At 46.8% G+C, this 19,486-nt stretch overlaps 1 protein-coding gene, 1 long non-coding RNA gene and 1 pseudogene across 13 annotated transcripts in view; 1 reads left to right on the top strand and 2 right to left on the bottom strand.

The window, feature by feature from the left end:
- SLC22A16 (solute carrier family 22 member 16) overlaps nt 1–7,928 on the bottom strand; it is a 68,922-nt gene extending 60,994 nt beyond the window's left edge. For 5 of the 8 annotated variants that reach the window (XM_072831757.1, XM_072831758.1, XM_072831755.1 and 2 more), the window contains exon 1: nt 7,213–7,925. The gene's annotated coding sequence lies outside the window, so the exon portion shown is untranslated. Of the gene's footprint in view, nt 1–3,412; nt 3,564–7,212 lie in introns of those variants that run through there. The other 3 variants (XM_072831751.1, XM_072831756.1, XM_072831752.1) reach the window with 3 other exon arrangements.
- Nucleotides 7,929–10,838: 2,910 nt separating this feature from the next.
- LOC140636512 (large ribosomal subunit protein uL22 pseudogene) lies at nt 10,839–19,155 on the bottom strand (annotated as a pseudogene).
- Nucleotides 18,403–19,486, top strand: part of LOC140636516 (uncharacterized) — a 43,321-nt gene continuing 42,237 nt past the window's right edge. The window contains exons 1-2 of one of the 5 annotated variants that reach the window (XR_012033713.1): nt 18,403–19,082; nt 19,226–19,349. This is a non-coding gene — a long non-coding RNA (uncharacterized lncRNA). Of the gene's footprint in view, nt 19,350–19,486 lie in introns of all 5 variants that reach the window. The other 4 variants (XR_012033716.1, XR_012033714.1, XR_012033715.1 and 1 more) reach the window with 4 other exon arrangements.

Below are 19,486 nucleotides of genomic sequence, written 5' to 3'. Positions count from 1 at the left end.
TACCTCTAGGGTGTTTTAGGGGGTTGGAAGTGGCACTATCACTGTACATTTGCAAATACCTAGGGTTCTAGTGAAGGACACAAAAATTATTTTTCATGCAGCTGCATCTTTATTTCAACAAGCTCTTAATGCTTCTCAGATGTCACCTTGTGAGAATCCCCAAGCTCTAAGAACTGGTTAGAGGTAGACTGGCTCATGGTGTGATAAATTGATAAATGCAGAGGCTCAATGTTCTTTAGGCAGGCTCCGAAGTCTTGATATCTCAGGAAGACATACCCAGCAATTATCTATTCCTAGTGAGGTACAAGATGTCGCCCTTGCTAAAAGTCATAGTCTGGACTATTCCCCCATATCTCAATCAATACAAGTTGATGACTGAACAAAGCTAAATTGATTATAAGGAAGCAAGTTGTGAGCAAATAAAATCCCAGGAAAACCTGAAATAAACACGTAACTTGGTGTTGCTACCATCGTCTTACATAATTGCTATGGTAACAGATGAGATGCGGATGCAAGAAAATGTTTTGACTGGGTCCTTTTGCAGGTTAGGTAGTGTTCTCTACTCATCTACAAGGCTTCCATGAGTCCCGCTGATTTTGCTCTGCTCTGCGCCATAAGGGTGGTGATGAAGGACGGTGTCCTTAGAGCATGTCTGAGGAAGTAGGCACTGCCAAGAATTATTGTCTGAATTCCAAATAGAGGAAACCAACCATCAGTGTTCAGGGCTCAAGAATAAATGACAGGGACACTTGGGTGGCTCAGCGGTTGAGCGTCTGCCTTTGGCTCAGGGTGTGATCCTGGAGACCCAGGATCGAGTCCCACGTCAGGCTCCCTGGATGAAGCCTGCTTCTCCCTCTGCCTGTGTCTCTACCTCTCTCTCTCTCTCTCTCTCTCTCTCTCTCATGAAAGAATAAATAAAATCTTTAAAAAAAAAAAAAGGATAAATGACAGTAACTCAGTGCATATCTAATTGGGTTCACATGATCTAGCCACAAACCTATAGACACTTGTGCCTATAGAAACCCCTCCAGAGTGTCCTGTATGAGCACTTGTGTCAAACTGGCCCAAAAGGTAACCTGCAGAGCTCTGACCTGGTACAAAACTCAGCCATCTATTCTGAGAAATTAAAGTCTGATTTCAAGATGAAAAAAAAAAAGAAACTGAGAAAGAAAGAAAGAAAGAAAGAAAGAAAGAAAGAAAGAAAGAAGAAGAAAGAAAGAAAGAAAGAAAGAAAGAAAGAAAAAGAAGAAGAAAGAAAGAAAGAAGAAAGAAAGAAAGAAAGAAAGAAAGAAAGAAAGAAAGAAAGAAAGAAAGAAAGAAAGAAAGAAGAAAGAATCCTTAATCTCCTCCAGAAACCTAGGGAGAGGGAGGAGGTGCATACCAATACTCGCGGCCACACGGAGAGAGGACTTAAATGGCCCGAGAAAAAAATGTGTCATTCTAAGTGGAGAAGAAAACGGCTATTGTCTAACACTTAAATCAAAAATACTGTATAAACAGCTAACAGCTGTTTTTCAGCCTTTGCTTTTTAGAGCAAAAGCCAATAAAAGAAAAGACATACTCTTTCAAATGTGGTTTTTGTTCAGAGCCCAGATTTTCTACAACTAATTTCCAACCCAGAAGTAGGTCCTGTTTTGGATCTTCTTGTTTTGAAGACTAGAGAGAATGACAAAGCTTAGCGTGGCACCATAGATCCAGAGGGGGGCCGAGCCAAAGGGACTTGCCATTCCAAGGGGAAGGCATATACCTGTCAGAGGGAATTTTAGTATTAAAAACCAGAAACCAGTACCCTCAAAACCCCTCAGTAAGTGGATATTGTAAGGAAGAAACATTAACATTGCACACAGAAGTAGGAATAGGTGCGTGTCTCTGAGGTATTGTTTGATTTCAGGGCCCTTAACTACAAAAGCATCAAGGAGAGTAAATGACATGGTTCGTTCTTTCCTCGTCCACGTAAGAAAGCCACCTGATAAGACCTGGAGGACTCTAATGAGCACTCATCTTGTAAATAAGGAAATTACAGGGGACTTTTAAAAGGGATATTCATATGAAAAATTACTAGCTAAGTCTTATAATTATGAAACCAGAGGAATAAAATAACAGTGAGGCAAGGCCTGGTTTATAAACAGAGACTCAAAGATAAGGCCTTACTTATTCCCTCTTGGTGCCTCTGTTAATGCTGTTTACTCCACCCTGAATACCACCTTCAGTCCCCTAAAAGAAATCTTTCTCTTTTTTTAAAGATTTTATTTATTTATTCATGAGAGTCACAGAGAGAGAGGCGGAGACATATAAGCAGAGGGAGAAGCAGGCTCCCTGTGGGGAGCCCTATGCGGGACTCGATCCCAGGATCCTGGGATCACGACCTGAGCCAAAGGCAGACGCTCAACTGCTGAGCTACCCAGGTGCCCCAGGAAATCTTATACCTACTTTGGGTATCAGTTCTTCACTCATCTCTAACTTTTTTTATTATATATATGTGAGATATGTATACACACACATCCATGTATATGAAGAGTAACAGAGAGAGCTTTGAAACTTTCTCTCATAACTTTATTTTTTTTAAGATTTTGTTTATTTGAGAGAGAGAGAGGCATAGAGAGACACAGAGACAGCAAGAGAGAACACCAGTGGGAAGGAGAGAGAGAAGCAGACTCCCCGCTGAGCAGGGAGCCCGATGACGGGCTCCATCCCAAGACCAAGACCATGGGGTCATGACCTGAGCAGAAGGCAGATGCTTAACCAACTGAGCCACCCAGGTGCCCCTCTTTATTTTATCTTAAATGTTGATGTGCAGGCTGATGTGTATATCTTGTTGCTGTGTCCATATGACCTGAATATTAGGAACACACGATACCATTCCCAGGATCACAGCAGAGTCGATCTTCTGAAGGCCCTCCTGCTACGATTCTATTAGCTCCTAAACAAAACGTCGTTTTCAGTGTGTACTACTGGGTTTGCAGAGAGCAAAGGAACCCTCCAGGGTTCAAAGAAATGAGCAGCGAGCTGAAATCTGAGCAGAGGCGGTAAGTACAGGACCAAACCAAACAGAAGCCCTGGGCCCTTGCAAGGTGCAGAAGCCAAACTCAAGTCCTGCTTTCAACTCTAATCCTCCAAGGGGCTAAATCAGTCGTCTGGGTCCTGGAGGAAGTGAACGACAATCTCTTTTGGAGTAAATAACTAATTCAGGCACTCCTCAGCACTCCCACAGGTCAAGCCAAATGAGTTCAGAATCAAACATCACCAAACAGCAAGAAAATAAGCCACGATATGTAAGAGGCAGCAGAAAGAACAAATCTATACTTCCAGGACTGTGGTACTGGAATTATCAAATGCAAATTTTTAAATACAATATATAAAATATGACCAGGCAGATTTGAAAAAGAGCCAAGTAAAACATTTTTAGGGGTACCTGGGGGGCTCAGGGGTTGAGCATCTGCCTTCAGCTCAGGGTGTGATCCCGGGGTCCTGGGATTGAGTCCCACCTCGGGCTCCCTGCAGGGAGCCTGCTTCTCCTTCTGCCTGCGTCTCTGCTTCTCTCTGTGTGTCTCATGAATAAATAATTAAAATAATTTTTTAAAAATTTTTAATAAAAATATGATTGTTGAAATTAACAACTCAAGGGCCAGAGTAAAACCAGTATGCAAGACACAGTTGAAAAGAGAACCAGTGAACTAGCGTGTCTGAAGAAATTACCCAGAATACAGCACAGAGAGACGGGAAGATATGAGAGAGGGGTGAAGACACGAGGATGGAATCGGAAATTCTAATATGCTGATCATAAGAGTCCCAGAGAAGACCAAGGAGAATAGGTGAAAGACATAATTCAAAGAGATAATGAATGAGAATGTCCAGAGCTGATGAGTGATATGAATCCACAGATAGAGGAGCACAATACAGACCATGCCGGATTAAAAAGAAAAAAAAAACAAAAAAAACTAAACTTGTACTCAGCCACAGCATAGTAAAACTGCAGACCGCTAAACTCAAAAAGAATATCTTAAAGGCAACAAGCAGAAAAAAGGCAGGTCACCTACAAAGAAACAGTTAGGTTGTCGGGAGAGACCTATAAGGGTATTACCAGAAACGGAAACCAGAAAACGGTAGGAAAGTATCTTCAAAGTGATAAGAGAAAAGACCCGAGAATTGCATGTGCCACAAAACTGCTTTTAAGAATGAATGTGGAGGGATCCCTGGGTGGCTCAGTGGTTGAGCACCTACCTTCGGCCCAGGACATGATCCTGGGGTCCCAGGATCGAGTCCCACGTCAGGCTCCCTGCATGGAGCCTGCTTCTCTCTCTGCCTGTGTCTCTGCCTCTCTCTCTCTCTCTCTCTCTGTGTGTGTCTCTCATGAATGAATAAATAAAATCTTTTTTTTTAAAAAAAAGGAGGGATCCCTGGGTGGCGCAGCGGTTTGGCGCCTGCCTTTGGCCCAGGGCGCGATCCTAGAGACCCGGGATCGAATCCCACGTCGGGCTCCCGGTGCATGGAGCCTGCTTCTCCCTCTGCCTGTGTCTCTGCCTCTCTCTCTCTCTGTAACTATCATAAATAAATTAAAAAAAATTAAAAAAAATAAAAACATTAAAAAAAAATAAATAAAAATAAATAAATAAAAAAAAGGAATGAATGTGGAATAAATCAATTTTTAGATAAATATGATACATGAATGAAAAAAATGAACAATATGAAGGGTGCTATGCTCAAGCTTCTTTCTGGGCATCATACCAGGAACACTTTTTTGTGAAAAAAAAAAAAAAAAGATTTAAGCAAGAGTTTAACATTTACTTAGTTGAGTGACAAAGAGGGTTTTTGGTGTTCCTTGACTCCCTGGGAATTCAGGAAACAATTGAGTTATTGGTGGTTTAAAATGTCAGAGAGCAGTAATCACAATGTGCTTCCCACTCTCAATTACTTCAAGCATTGTCTGATTTTGAGGCTATTCTTGAGAACTAAAATGTTTTTCTAGTATATATTGTGCAGTTTCCACGTGCTCGGTATGACTAATGCATTAGTCACCAGTTACAATATGAGAGACTCAGGAAAAGATAGTCTTGGGCTCGGGAATGACTTTCTTCCCAGTCCCGTCCACCCCCATCCAACCAATTATTGTGTCCTGCCTGGGAGACCAGCTCTATTCCAGGCAAGAGGCACTTCCAGAGTACAACCTGTTGCTTCCAGAAGCCTCTACTTCAGTAAAAACCTCCATCATCCTTCTTGGGCAGACGTTCTCCCAATATTTCTCATTCCTTTCCCTGTAATCTCTGGTCTACCAGTGGGGAAGTGTGTGAGCCCAGCTATTGAGAGAAGATGAAGGAGGTGACAAGAAAAAAAGTTAGGTTGGTTGACACAGCTTCAACAAAGGTATTTGAAGATGTAGTTTGTAATATGGAAAAGCAGGAACCAACCCAAGTAGCCACCGGTTAGGAACTAGCCACGCAAACTTCAGCATCTGAAAAAAAAAAAAAATGGAATATGATCTTGCCATGACTGATGATAAATGCAAGCCTGCGTGGACGGTGGCTCCTTGTGGATATTGGGATCGCATCCAACTGCTTATGCAAACTTGTGTCAAACTGATAAACAGGTCACAGACCCAATTATGCACGAGGGGTATGATAAGCAGCTAGAGAGCTAAGAATTAAAAACAAAAGAAAGAATTTTCTGACTTACTAGCAAATTTGTTTTTTACTCATACATTTATGGCAAGAGTGTTTTTAATGTTGTTTTCATTGCTCCTGTGATTTTTTACATGTTTTTCCATAGAAAAGACACATCTTTATTTAAAACAGCAGACTGAAAAAAAATGGTAAGTATATTCGGGTCTACATAGAAGACAGAAACCACACAGTAATTCCTACAAGGAAAATTAACTATATAAAGCATTATTAATAGGGCACTGGAGTAACAAGAGGTTGGCTGGTAAGAAGTAAAGAGAGCTCTAAAGAAAACAGTAATAACAGACACAGAGAACAGCTATCACCCTTACGGCTGAGATACAGTTGAAAGGAGAATCAGTGACCTAGTGTGGAAGAGGCCACCTCCTCCCAGGACAAAGATCTAGACCTTATGGGAGAGGGGACGGCCATGGCTCTCTGGATGGTGGGGAAGCTCCTAAGGGGCTGCACTGTGGGACTTTCCAGAGACCTGCTGTCTGGAGGACTGAGACAGCCATCCATTGAGTGAAGACACCTTGCCCCAGACATCACTACAAACCCATCTAATGGGGTGCCAGGGAAACCATCCAAGGGGAGATACCCTACCTTTGGGGGGTTCCAGCAGAAATCATTCACAGGGAGGTGCCCAGGGAAGCTGCCCCTGGCCACCTGTCACTGCAGAAAGAGCTGTGCACACTACAGGAGCCTGCCAAGGCAGGCCCACTGGAACCAGAAGGAGACGCCCCAGCCCTTCACAACGTCCCTCTGGGACCCTCTACTGACAAAACCTAACAATGTAGTAGCTGGTGGAGGAGAACTGCTAATAGGGTCCAGGTCCATTACTGCAGAGCCAGCAATGAAGGGTGAATTGGGCTGTGAAAGGCAACAAATTGGCAACTTTCACAATGAATTAAGCTGATGGCCCTACCTGTGTTTATTCCAGACTGGAGGCCCCGGATTTTCCTATCAGAGAGCCAAGCCCGTGCCGGGAGCCTGGGCCGCTGATCAGACGACGGAGCGAGCCGGTTCCTAGTTTCCTTGTGTGCAATGGCTTTTCTGAAGGCCCACTGGCTTTCCTTATTAATCACTTCTGGTCTGCCCAAGGCAGCCTGGCCCAAACGAGTCTCCCAGCCTTGTTATCTAAAGTACATACCTAACGATAACAAATACGTCTTGCTAATGAGTTAGGAATACCGTGAGAAGGAGTTAAGAATAATGAACAATGAATGTGTCTAGTGGTTAAACCGATGCTACTGGGGATCCCTGGGTGGCGCAGCGGTTTGGCGCCTGCCTTTGGCCCAGGGCGCGATCCTGGAGACCCGGGATCGGATCCCACGTCGGGCTCCCGGTGCATGGAGCCTGCTTCTCCCTCTGCCTGTGTCTCTGCCTCTCTCTCTCTCTCTCTCTCTCTCTCTCTCTCTCTCTGTGTGTGACTATCATAAATAAATTTTAAAAATTAAAAAAAAAATAAATAAACCGATGCTACTCACGGTCATAACATTTCTGCAATATGCAGTACATATGCAGCAAACAAGAGCCTCGGCCCTGAGCTACTTACCAATTGTGCGAGCTGGGGCAAATAACATCATCTCTCTGTGCCTCAGTGTCTCCACCTGAAAATGGGGATGATGACAGTACCTGCTTCGGGGGATTGTTGGGAGGAGTAAGCGAGTTCCTGGCAAAGCTCTGCAGACACAAGGTAGCACAGAGCACCTAGTAAGCACTTTATCTGTCAGGTATAATTATTAATATTTGAGAACAGACGCACCCAGACTGATACGTGCTGGGTGATCTCTCCCGCTCTCCTCCTACAGGATGTTGATCTCCCTCACAAATGCTGTTCCCCAGAGGCACGCAGGCGCAGAGCGACCACTGAGTCATGCTGTGTCGCTCAGCAGTTCCACCGGTCACGCAGGACACTGGCTTGCTCTTCTGTCATCAACACTGGACAAAGGGGCCGAGAGCCAAGACAAGTAAACTGGCCCCCGCAGAACTGATCCAAACGGCTCGGGGCCTGGCAGTACCAGCGCAAGAGCTCGAAAAGAAAAACAACCGAAAACAACGCACAGGCTTGTCTTTGTCACGACTGACCCAGCTCGCAGCCAGGCATGGAAACAGAGCAGCTTTATGAGAAAATGCCTTTCTTTCCACGCGGTAATTGAATCCAGTTGCGGATTGAGGGTGTACATTAGTGGGGTTTAAGAAAGGTCTGCTTCTTAGATGCATCTACTCCGGCTGAACAGTCTTTTCTTTCTATTAAATTCTCCTTGGGCGGGAGGGGAAGGGACATCCGCCGACAACATAATGCTCTGGAACCTGGCTCCCGCGCTCGGCCTAGGGACACCCATGCGATCCTTTGGGTGCTTGGGAAACTAAGCCCGTGGGTCAGGCCCAGGACGGTCCCTCTGGATGCTGAGTTCCACTTGGCAGCAAACAGTGTTTGGGGCACTTTTAGGGCAGCTGGATGTCCAGGCCCCGCTAGATCCACTTCAACATAGCTGGTGTCCCAGGGGGCTCGCCTTGTCCCATTGCCACCCCTCGCCTGGAGAACCCCTGCGGGGGGAGCCTGCTTGAGGCTAGGACAGGATGTCTCCGGGTCAGGCTGGTTGCGCCTCGTCCCGTGGCTGTCGCTGCCCGCTGACACCACGCTGTGCTCCGTCATTGAAACCAAGCGGTCCCTGTCCCCTGATCTAGCAACTGCCACGCCCGTGAGGACAGCAAGTCGCAGGCCAGCCCGCTGGAGACCCGCCCTGGAGCCCTTGGGGCACACATTCAGAGGCCTCAGCCAGAGCTGAAGCGCGCTTTGGAACATTTTGCAATTACTCTGGTTGGTCTGGCAGTGATGGAAAGAAGCTCCATGTGGCAGCAGAGGGGCCGCGGGCTAAGTCGCAGAGTCCGGCTCCCTTACGAGCTCCAAGGCGGGCGAGGCTCTTGGGCGCCCGTGGGGCCCGCCCCCCCCCCACCAAAGGCTCCCCCCTCCCCCCGGGTGCAGGTCAGGGTGCAGGGCTGCGGGCGAGCGCAGGGGCGCGGGGGGAGGGGCGCCCACTGGAGGGGCCGCCCACGGGGTGGGGGCTCCCGGCGCACACCCGCCCCCCGGGACCCCGCGGCCCCCCGACTCTCCGCGGGGCTACTTCGAGGCCTGCTGCTCCTTTCCTGAACCAGTTGCACGAAGCAGGGAACGAGCGCCCCCCCCAGGGCCTCCAGCGGGCGCGGGGGGCGGGGGCGGCCCCGGGAGCCCCGCGGGGAGGAGAAGGCACCGAGGGGCGCGGGCGCGGGGCCTCCGGGGGACGCGGGGGGGGGAGGGGGAGGGCGGGCGAGCCACGACCCGGCCACGCGCGACGTGAGGGAGACGAAGGCCCCGCGTGGAGGGAGCGGGGGGGGGGGGGCGCAGGGACCCGAGGGCGGGGGCGGGGCGGTCACCCCGACCCGGAGGACGGAGCCCCGCGGGGGCGGCACCGTGAGGGGAAGGACAGGGGGGCCCCCGCGAGGGAGAAGCCACGGGCTCGGGGTCTGGGGGTCTGGGGGGCTGGGGGTCCGGGCTCCGCGATGCTCGCCCCCACCCCGGGGCCCCCTACTCCGCCGTCCCTCCCGGCTCCCCACTAAGTCCTCTCCCCACACTTCTGAAAGCTCCCGGGGAGGGCGGCCCGGGGGGCCCAGGGGCTGAGCCCTACTTCGGCCTGGGCGTGACCCCGGGGTCCCGGGATCGAGCCCCGCGTCGGGCTCCCCGCACCGAGCCTGCTTCTCCCTCGGCCTGTGTGTCTGCCTCGCTCTCTCTCTCTCTCTCTCAATCTCTGTGTCTCTCATGAATCAGTAAATGAATGAATGAATGAATGAAGAAAGAAAGAAAGAAAAAGAAGAAAGAAAGAAAGAAAGAAGAAAAAAAAGAAAAGAAAGAAAAGAAAAGAAAAGGAAAGGAAAGAAAAGAAAAGAAAAGAAAAGAAAAGAAAAAAAAGAAAAGAAAAGAAAAGAAAAGAAAAGAAAAGAAAAGAAAAGAAAAGAAAAGAAAAGAAAAGAAGAAAAGAGAAAAGAAAAGAACTCCCAAGGAAAACCTGGCCCGCACCTGGCCGGGCAGGTGCAGGGAGCAGGAAAGCTGCGGGGGGGGGGGGGGGGGGGGGGGGCGGGGGGGGAGCGGGGAGGCTGCATGTCAAGCCCACCCTACCTCCTGCGGGCCTCAAAATAGTAGGGCGGCCCTGGCCTGGGGGATCCCGGCCGTCACCCCGTCCCTAGGATGGCCCGGAGGCCCGCGCGGGAGGACGGAGATCTCCATCCCTGGGAGGAGACCCCCCGCACGCCCCTCCGCGGGGAGGCCCGTGGTCACCGGAATTCAGAAGGCTTGGGGTGGTCGTGTCAGCAACTACCCGGTATCACAGTTGGGAGGGGCAGGCCCATCTCCAGGCCGCTCCACCCCCAGCCCCCCAGCTTTTCCCTTTGCCACCTGCTGCCCCTCTCGGGTCACAGACATCCGTGACACCTGGCCTGCGTGGATGAGCACAAGGTGCCAGCTCCCAGGGAAGGTTTTCCCTGAGTCGATTGGGGCTCCCACTGGCTCCACCAGCATTATGTGAAAAGGGATAAAGTAAAAGAGAAACATTGAAAGACCTCAGTATTGACATCTTTGCAGATTTTCTCAAATTGAGTGGGAAAGAGTTGAAAAAATGAAGGCAAAGGGAAATTATTTCTGGGAGCGAAATCCTGAAATTTCTGTTTCTTTGAGGCCAAGATTCCTAAACTAAAAACCCAGCCCCTCGAGTCGGCCCTGGGCTGGGCCCACAGCACTAGATGCTCAAGATACAGCCCTGGGTCTGTTTTGGGACCTCAGACTGTGGCCAATTACCCCCCAACCTGCAGCCACATGAGTTTCCTAGGCCACTAGAACAAATGCCCACAAACACGGTGGCTTAAACCAATAGAAATGTTTTCTTTCATAGCTTTGGAGGGCAGACGTCTGAAATCAGGAATCAAGGTGTTGGCGGAGCCGTGCTCCCTCCAGCGTTTGGGGAAGATTCCTTCCTTGCCCCTTGCAGCTTCGGGTGACACCAGGCATCCCTGGCTTGTGGCTGCATCTTCCCATCTCTGCCTCCTCCTAGTTTTTCTGCCTCTTCTCTTCTGTCTCGGGTAAAGGCACTTGTCCTTGGATTTCCAGCCCATTGGGTAATGCAGATGATTTTATCTCAGGAGGCTTTAACTACATCTAGAAAGATCCTCTTTCCAAATAACGTTGCATCTGCAGTTCCCAGGTTTTGGATGTGGACGTATCTTTTTAGGTGCCACCATTCTGCCCACTAGACACCCCGCATCTTCATTCTCCCCCTGCCTCTGGAGTCTTACACTCAATCTAGAAACATGGTCCAGTTGCCTCATCAAAAGAAAAATAAATTCTCTCCCGTTGACCCTTTCAAGCTGTGCCGTCCTTCCTTTTGTTCCTGCGCTCAGCTTCCAGTCTCTCTAAGGAGAGTAATCTGTATTTGTTACCTCTGTTTCAGAACTACCACTGTTCCCCCCCACCCTGCTTACTTTTTAAAAGTTTATTTTAAGCATACAGAGAAGTGTAGCGCATAATATGCCTTTTTTAAAAAAAACTTTTATTTGCATTTATCTTATGCAGAATTCACTCCTGGGCATAAGTTTTTTGTTTATTTTCTTCTGGGATGTCGTCTTCTTCTTCTGCAACCTCGTCTTCTGCTTTAGGAACAGTCTGCTCTTTTCCAGTAGAGATCATCTCAGCGTGGCAGGGAGAGCTCATGGGCGGGTTCATCTGAACACGGGCCCTCTTAAGTTCTAGGCCGCATCTTGGGGGCTTTGCTCACCTGGATGTACTCGATGATCAGAGAATCTATATCTAGACCCTTAGGTTCAGCATTACTCCCTGCAGTTTTAGGCACGTGCAGTAAAGATACAGCACTCTTGTTAGGCCACCGACCCCTGTCCAGCCCGTGTTTGGCCTGCGCACCCCTACCAACTCTACCATAGTGGTGATGGGATGGCACGCAGTGCTTTTGCAAAGTAATGTCCTTCAGATACTTGGTGGCTTTTTGGACGTACATACTCTTCATGGCCTGGGCAGCTTCACGTGTGTTCTTAAAGTGAGCACGAAGATTTGAACCTCTTGATTTGCATGATTTTGTAGGATTTTCTGGGTCATGTGAATAGAGGACCGTTTCCAGAGATCACCACAGGTCACTTATGGGAAGGGAGGGTTTTTTCAGTGTTTACATTTTTCTCCCACTTTTTACGGTAAAAGATGACATAAAGTTTGCCATTTTAGTCATTTTTAAATGTACAATTCGGGGGTGCCCGGCTGGCTCAGTCAGTTCAGTGACTGCCTTTGCTCAGGTCATGCTCCGAAGGTCCTGGGATTGAGCCCCACATGGGAGTCCCTGCTCACGGGGGAGCCTGTTTCTTACTCTCCCTCTGTTTGCTGCCCTCCTTACTTGTGCTCTCTCTCTTTCTCTATCAAATAAATAAAATCTTTATTAAAAAAATAAATATACAATTCAGTGGCATTAATTATAGCCACTTACTTTTCAATGTTTTGTAATTTGGTTTTGACCCTCACCACTGACCTATATGCATTCACTCAGAGATCAGCAGCTTCCATCCTCAACCTTCTCTGTCCCTTTACCAAATTGAATATTGCTGACCAATTCCTTCTTAGAACTCTTCCCTTAGCTTCCCGGACCCTTGTTGTTTTCTGGTTGGACTATTTCTCTAATCCTTTCCTCCCATTCCCTAAATCAGTACTCTTCAAGGACCTGCCTGGCTCCCCCAGGTGAGATTGATTTCTCCCTTAGAAACCTCTCATATTCTCATCCAGTGTTATGGCTCCAACCAGCCCCTCAATGCAGGTGACATGGTCTAAAAGCTAATAGTGCTTCTCTCTCTGCCTGTGTCTCTGCCTCTCTCTCTTTCTCTCCATCTCATGAGTAAATAAATAAAGTCTTAAAAAAGAAAAAAAGAAAAAGAAAAGAAATGCCTGGGTGGCTCAGTGGTTGGGCACCTGCCTTTGGTCCAGGTTGTGATCCTGGAGTTCTGGGATCGAGTCCCACATAGGGCTCCCTGCCTGGAGTCTGCTTCTCTCTCTGCCTCTCTCTCTCTCTCTGTCTTTCATGAATAAATAAATAAAATCTTTTTAAAAAAAATAAAAATAAATGCTAATAGTTGAATGGGGTGCCTGGGTGGCTCAGTGGGTTAAGTTCCCAACTCTTGATTTCGGCTCAGATTTTGATCTCAGGGCATGAGATTGAGCCCCACATCAGTCTCCATGCTCAGCGAGGAGTCTACTTCAGATTCTCTCCTTCTCCCTCTGCCCCCCTCAAGTAAATAAATCTTAAAAAAAATAAAATAAAAAACTTGGCTAATAGTTTGAGGCTCTGAGTTGTAAGTGCACATATCTGGCTGCCTTCTAAACAATCCCACTTACATATCCCATGACACCCCAAACTCAACATGTCCAAAAGGGGTCTCATGGTCTCTTCTTTTAGACATGTTGCTTCCTCCGTGTTCTCCCCACATTTGCACATAGCACTGCCGTCCTCCACCTCACCCTGTGTGGAAATCTTGGCACCGCCTTTGCCTTCCATATGCCCTCTGATTCCGTGACTTCTGTCTCTGCAGCAGCTTTCCCCTGCCCCCATGCCATCTCTTCCACATCTCTTCCAACACTCTCCAGATGCTAATGCCCGCCTTCCTGCTTTAGCCCGGCAGACTCTAGTGGACCTCTCCCAGACCCTGCCTCCACTCTCTCTCTATCCCATTCTGTTGCACATATTGTTAATAAATTGTCCTCCCTAAAACACAGTTCTGGTCCACCTCACAAAAAGCCCTCAGTAGCTCCCACTGCTTTGAAAATAAAGCCTAACCTCCTCAGCTGAACCTTCAGTGGCCTCCCTGAACTGGCCCTGACCTCCTCCTGACCGCCACATCCTCTCCACTCCAGCCAAACCGATGAGGGGTCTGTCCTCTGGACACATCCCACACTTCCTTTCTTACCTTACCCCATTCAAAATACGGGTTTCATGGTCTTCTAAAAGACCTCTTTTCTTTCTTTTAAAATATGAGTAACAAAAGAAGAGATGCCGACTAAAGAGAAGACTGCCAAATTCCGCCAAGTGGAATCGCCCACCTCTTATTTCCTGTACCAAACAGAAAACATACCCCAGATTACTCTTATCTGACAGGGTTACAAACAGAGCTTTGTTTGCCCATGGAATTCGCCAGCTTGGAGTGGAACCATCCCCTTTTGAGGACTCCAACGTTTTCTCGGTGACTCACCTGTCAGGAAAGCATCACCTTTCCTGCTCTGAATTTCTGTAACAGAAAGGGGACTCTGGTAGCAGATACAATGGTAACAGACACTATCACTGCCAACCTGAAATCTTGTGACTGAGAGTTTCGGGAAGCTAAATAACATTAGAGATGTGATGCAAAAAATTAAAAGAAAACCAGCCCACAGAAATCAGTGAAGGTACAAAGAGAACAGACTATAAAGTGCTCCACTGGGTGCTTCCTTCTTGGGCATTTAAGTTCCCAAGCCCTTGGCCTGCCCAAGAGATGGCATCAAAATGCTCTTACGAAGCCCATACACACCTCACCAGTCCAGGCACACCAAAAGGAAAGAGTTCTTTTGGAATACCCAGGTGTGGCAGCCTTTAATCCATCTGAAAAGACCCAAGTCGTGCATCTTTTGGTCTATACAATATCTGAAATTTGAGATTCTTCTTTTAAATCCCTTGTCCATTTAGTGCTATTTCTGTCCCTGTGGCCTTTGAGATGTTCAAAAGCAACTGAAGCTGTGGCTTCTGAAGCTGCAGAAGCACTTTGAGCACTAAAATCCCTCTGAAATTCAACCAAACACAAATTTAGGGAATTGGATATTTTCTTAGTGGAGAAGGATACTCTGACGTATACAATCTAGTCTTTAATTATGTAATGGGAGCTACTAGGTGTGTTGCTCTGGGAAAATTATTGACCCTCTGTAGGCCCCTCAAATGGGATGATTACGTTACTTTGCAGAGTCCTAGTAAGATTAAAAATAACATGTAAAGAGCCTAGGTAGGGCAGGACCTGGCACTAAAAAAGTTCTCCTTAATAGTGAAATTATTTTTAACACTGTAAATCTGATTGAAAAAGAAGATGAGATTATCCTTCATTTAGAATCCTCTTTTGTTTAGAAGACACATAAGGGATTTTTCTTTGAAGAAAAAACTGTAGTATTAAATAAACTATGTATTAATGTATGCCCTTCAGATTTGTGTCCATTTAATAGTATTTATTTACTCACACCTCCAATATGACTCTGGCACTTCCTATACTCAAAAGCAAAATCTTCCCATAATCCATTTTGTCATACTTTCTTCTGCTCTATGCAAGGAGCATTCCACAATTTTCCTGAGATAGATATTTCCAAGATATTCCCACCATTCCCAGAACAGAGACCGATTTTCATGTAAGGTTCCACCTCTCCCCAGCTTTTAGCTCCTGTGGGCTGGGTAAGGCTTCATTCCCAGCTCCAGGGCTTGGGAAGTGCCCCAGATATAGCCAATCAAAACATCATATACTCCAGCCACAGTCATTGGTTCAGAGATGAGCATGTGATGTAAATCAATCCAGTGAGAGAGTCGCTAGGGAATTGTGGGACCACTAGGAAAGACAGTCTTCTCCATAGTAGGTGGAGAAATCTGAGAGGGTGTGAAGCTGAGGCCACTGCAGCCATGGTATCATCGCATGGCAGCTAGGAAGCTAGCATGAAGGCAGGCAGAGCAATGGAGAGAAGGTTCAAAGCCTTAAGACAGAACAGGATTTGAGCATGGGGAGAATAATCCAGAGTTGAAATGATGGAAGAGGCAAAGGATGAAGAAGTTAAAGGGTGAAAGAGAAGAGATAAGAGGACACTAGAAAAAGGAGTAGATGAAACAGGTAAATAGTAGGAAGAAAAGGACAAGAGCAGCTTCTCCAGCCTTCTGTGAGGTCCACCCCTTTCTGTTCCTCTACTTCTTGTCTTCACCTACTATTTATTCAACTAAGAATATGTATTACTTGTGGGGTAAAAAGGAGATAAAATAGCCAGTGTTAAGGCTTCAGCTGGGGTGGAGCTCAGCTGCTACTGATTTGGTGTGAAGGGCTCTTCCCAGGAAAGTCAGATACCCCACCCTATCCTCAGCAGAGGCATTACCAGTGGCTCTCCCATGGGACTGACCTGGACAGCAGCTGTCAGAGCCTAGGGATGGTCCCAAAGCAGAGCTTGGACTCAAAAACCACCCTTCTGCTGAAAAGGGACACATAGCATAGCATATGAGGCCTTTCCTTGCTGGACCAGGTCACTCCTGTTTTCCTTCCAGGCAGATAGGCCATGCACTACAGAACAGCCAGCTGCTGAGAAAAGGCACCAGTCCAAGGACCAGGATGCTGGGAGTTTCCCAGGAGCAGGATAGAGAGGACGGATGGTCTCATGAGCCTCTTTCTGGCCTCATTAGCACCTCACACACTGCTGGGAACCGAGCACTAAGATGAAAAGTCTTCACAAATATAATTGTGCCTTTAAGGGGAAGACAGTTTTTGTTTGGGTTTTGTTCTTAAGACATTAAAGCTTTTTATTTTTCTTAAACACTCTTCCCAAATGTACTATACTAAATCTACTTCCTCCAATGGTAGTAGATCTCTTAGGCAGATCCACAATTTTTCAGTTGTTTTCAGATATTAAACCTCAGTAGAATTTCCAAACTCGGTTCTGTTTCATATTCTCACCTCACCTCCCCTGTGTAAGCTGGACCTTGATGGACTGAAGGTCTAATTTTCAGCCACTTCCTGCTCCTACTTTCTCCTCCCAGGTTGGGTTCCTCTAGTGTGTTGGACTGAGAGTTAGGACAGGGAGAGGGCAAGGGTATTATACAAATAGATGCCTAGTAGTGGTGGCTGCTTCACTGGCAGACCTAGACTGACTGTTGATGCCATCTGGAAAGTGGACACCCCAACACTGGCTCCATATGGGAGGTACATGTGAGTTCTTCAGAGAGACGTGCAGGGCAGGGATATGGTAAATCCAGTCTGAAGCCTTCCATGCTCTTCAGCTCCCATCACTGAAGGTATACCTATACACTCTTTGAGCTCCAGATCCCTGGGGAATAGGACAGACCTGTCTTAGGATGTGAATGGAACAAATCCAGCTACTTCCTAAGTAACATGCACATAAACCACAGAGAACTCATTCCCTACCCTTGACAAACTGGACCTGGTCAAGTTTCTCCTTGCAACCCTTCTTTGTGCCTTCCCTTCTTTCTCCAAGACCCTCCTCTGCTCCGAATGATGTACTGGTAAATCAGCAAATCCTCTTCTTACTCAACTGTCCAACTGGAGAACTACTTTCACCCTGAATCTTTATTACTGATTTTCTCAGAAACCCTTTACTGGAGAGAAAATATTTATCTATTTCTCATCCTTACAGGAAGGGGAGGAATTGCCTCTCCTCATACCACTGTACTCCAATGACTCTTAGGTTGACTTCTTTCTCTTTCCCCATCTTTTTACATAGAAGATGGTGGTTGGTGGTAACAGGGCTCCATCTATCTCCTCTTAGGAATCCTTGGTTCTCTGGCTTCTGTGGATATTGTCTTGAATATTGAGTAATTCTCTTTTCTCACTCTTGGGTCCTCGTACCCGGGTCCAGGGCAACAGAAAGAGTCCCACCTAAAAGCTTGTTACATGTTTAAACTAAATGAAGTTCCATTTCCAGAGTTCTCCATCCTTTAGTATAGAGGTATTGTTTATCTGATATCATTTTCCTTCTGCATGAAGGATTTTCTTTAACACTTCTTTCAGTACAGGTTTGCTGGTGATCAATTCTTTCAGGTTTTTTGTGTCTAAAAACGTCTTCTTTTCACATTCATTTTTTTTAAAGAGATACTTTTGCTAGGTATAGAATTCTAGGTTGACAATTTTTTTCTTTCGGCACTTCAAAGATTATTGTCCCTTTGTCTTGCAACTTACTTTATCTCTGACAAGAACTCTGCTTTCATCCTTACCTGTGTTCCTCTGTCCATAACATAACTTTTTTTTCCCTCTGACTACTTTTAAGATTCTCTCTTTTCCATTGGTTGAGCAATTTGATTATCTTGTGCCCTGATACAATTTTATTCATGTTTCTCTTGCTTGAATTTCACTCTATTGAGTGCTGGATATTCTTTTATCTTTAAAATATTGGGGGGATCCCTGGGTGGCACAGCAGTTTAGCGCCTGCCTTTGGCCCAGGGCACGATCCTGGAGACCCAGGATCGAATCCCATGTCGGGCTCCCAGTGCATGGAGCCTGCTTCTCCCTCTGCCTATGTCTCCGCCTCTCTCTCTCTCTCTCTCTCTCTCACTGTGTGCCTATCATAAATAAATAAAATAACATTAAATTAAATTAAAAATAAAATAAAATATTGGGTGTTCTGGGCCACAGTTAAGTTACTTGGAAATAGTTTGGTCCTTTCAAGGCTTGCTCTTCTGAGTACTCTACTCAATGCCCCCATGAATTACAAAGTTGTCAACTTTGGCTGGTGGGGATAGGGACTTTTCCTGTCTTAGGTGAGCTCTAGGGAGTTGTTCCCTCTAATCCTTGTGAGTGGTTCTTTCCCTGGCCTCATAGAGTTCCCTCACATGCCATGTGCTGACCAGTACTCAGCTGAAGACTTGGAGAGGATGCTCTATAGAACTCCTTGGTGTTCTCTGTGTACAGTTCTCTCCTCTCCAGTATTCTGTTCTGTAAATTCTAGCTTCATTGGTCTCCCTGGGATCCCAGATCCAACTCTCTACTCAGGACTACTGCTAGGCTCAACACTGTGGCCTGGAAATTCTCTGAAGTTGGTCAGCTGGGGGCAGTCACAGGATTTGCTTCAGTTGTTTCCATTTTCCCAGGAATCAGTGTCAGGCACTGCCGGTGGTCCAATGTCTGAAAATCATTGGTTCAGTTATTTTTCTGGTTTTTCACTTGTTTTAGGATGCTGGCATGAGTGTACATTTCCTAGAATTCCTGGAATCTGAATGCTAGCTCTTAGATGGGCTTTAGAAATTAGCTCAACCTGCACCTCCCATTTACCAGCAAAGAAACTGAGATGGGGAAAGGGCCTGCCTTTGTTTGGCCGACTCTAAGCTGGGCCACTTTTCTTAACTTCAGATAAAAGTTGTTTTGAGGGCAGCCCCAGTGGTGCAGTGGTTTGGCACTGCTTGCAGCCTGGGGTGTGATCCTGGAGACCCGGGATCGAGTCCCACATCGGGCTCCCTGAATGGAGCCTGCTTCTCCCTCTGCCTGTGTCTCTGCCTCTCTCTCTGTGTCTATGAATAAATAAAAATAAAATCTTAAAAAAAAAGGAAAGTTGTTTTGAAATAAATGAGCTCCCAGGAGAAAAGAAGGAGCCTGAGGAACTTCAAATCAAGGCTCCTGTGTGTCAAAGGAGTAAGTAGAGTCAGTTGCTCTCACTGTCCTCATCATTTCAACATTTTCCATGTTTAGTGCCTGGAATGATGTTGGCCCCTTACCTCAATTTTGGCATTAATGAAGAGGCTTTCATTCCTTCCTGCCATCCTCTACTGCATCAGACTCCTAGAAGGATGCTGTGGAATCTCAGAACCAGGAAGAGGCAGATAGTAGAACTGGAATTGGAGCTCATATCTCGGAGCCTGAAGGGATCGTCTGAAGCAAATGCATCATTGTATAGACAAGGCAAGAGACCAGACAGGCTCGCCGGTGCACCCAACAAGGGCAAATATCTTGGTTTTGCGCGCGGATGCCCATGTCTGAGAGACGACGTGTTTCAGTTGTTAAACAGCTCTTCATGATGTTGTATTTTCAATAGATGT

This window comes from Canis lupus, chromosome 7 (assembly GCF_048164855.1).
Source record: "Canis lupus baileyi chromosome 7, mCanLup2.hap1, whole genome shotgun sequence".
In the NCBI taxonomy this organism is placed as follows: Eukaryota; Metazoa; Chordata; class Mammalia; order Carnivora; family Canidae; genus Canis; species Canis lupus.
This window is presented reverse-complemented; position numbering and strand designations above follow the sequence as displayed.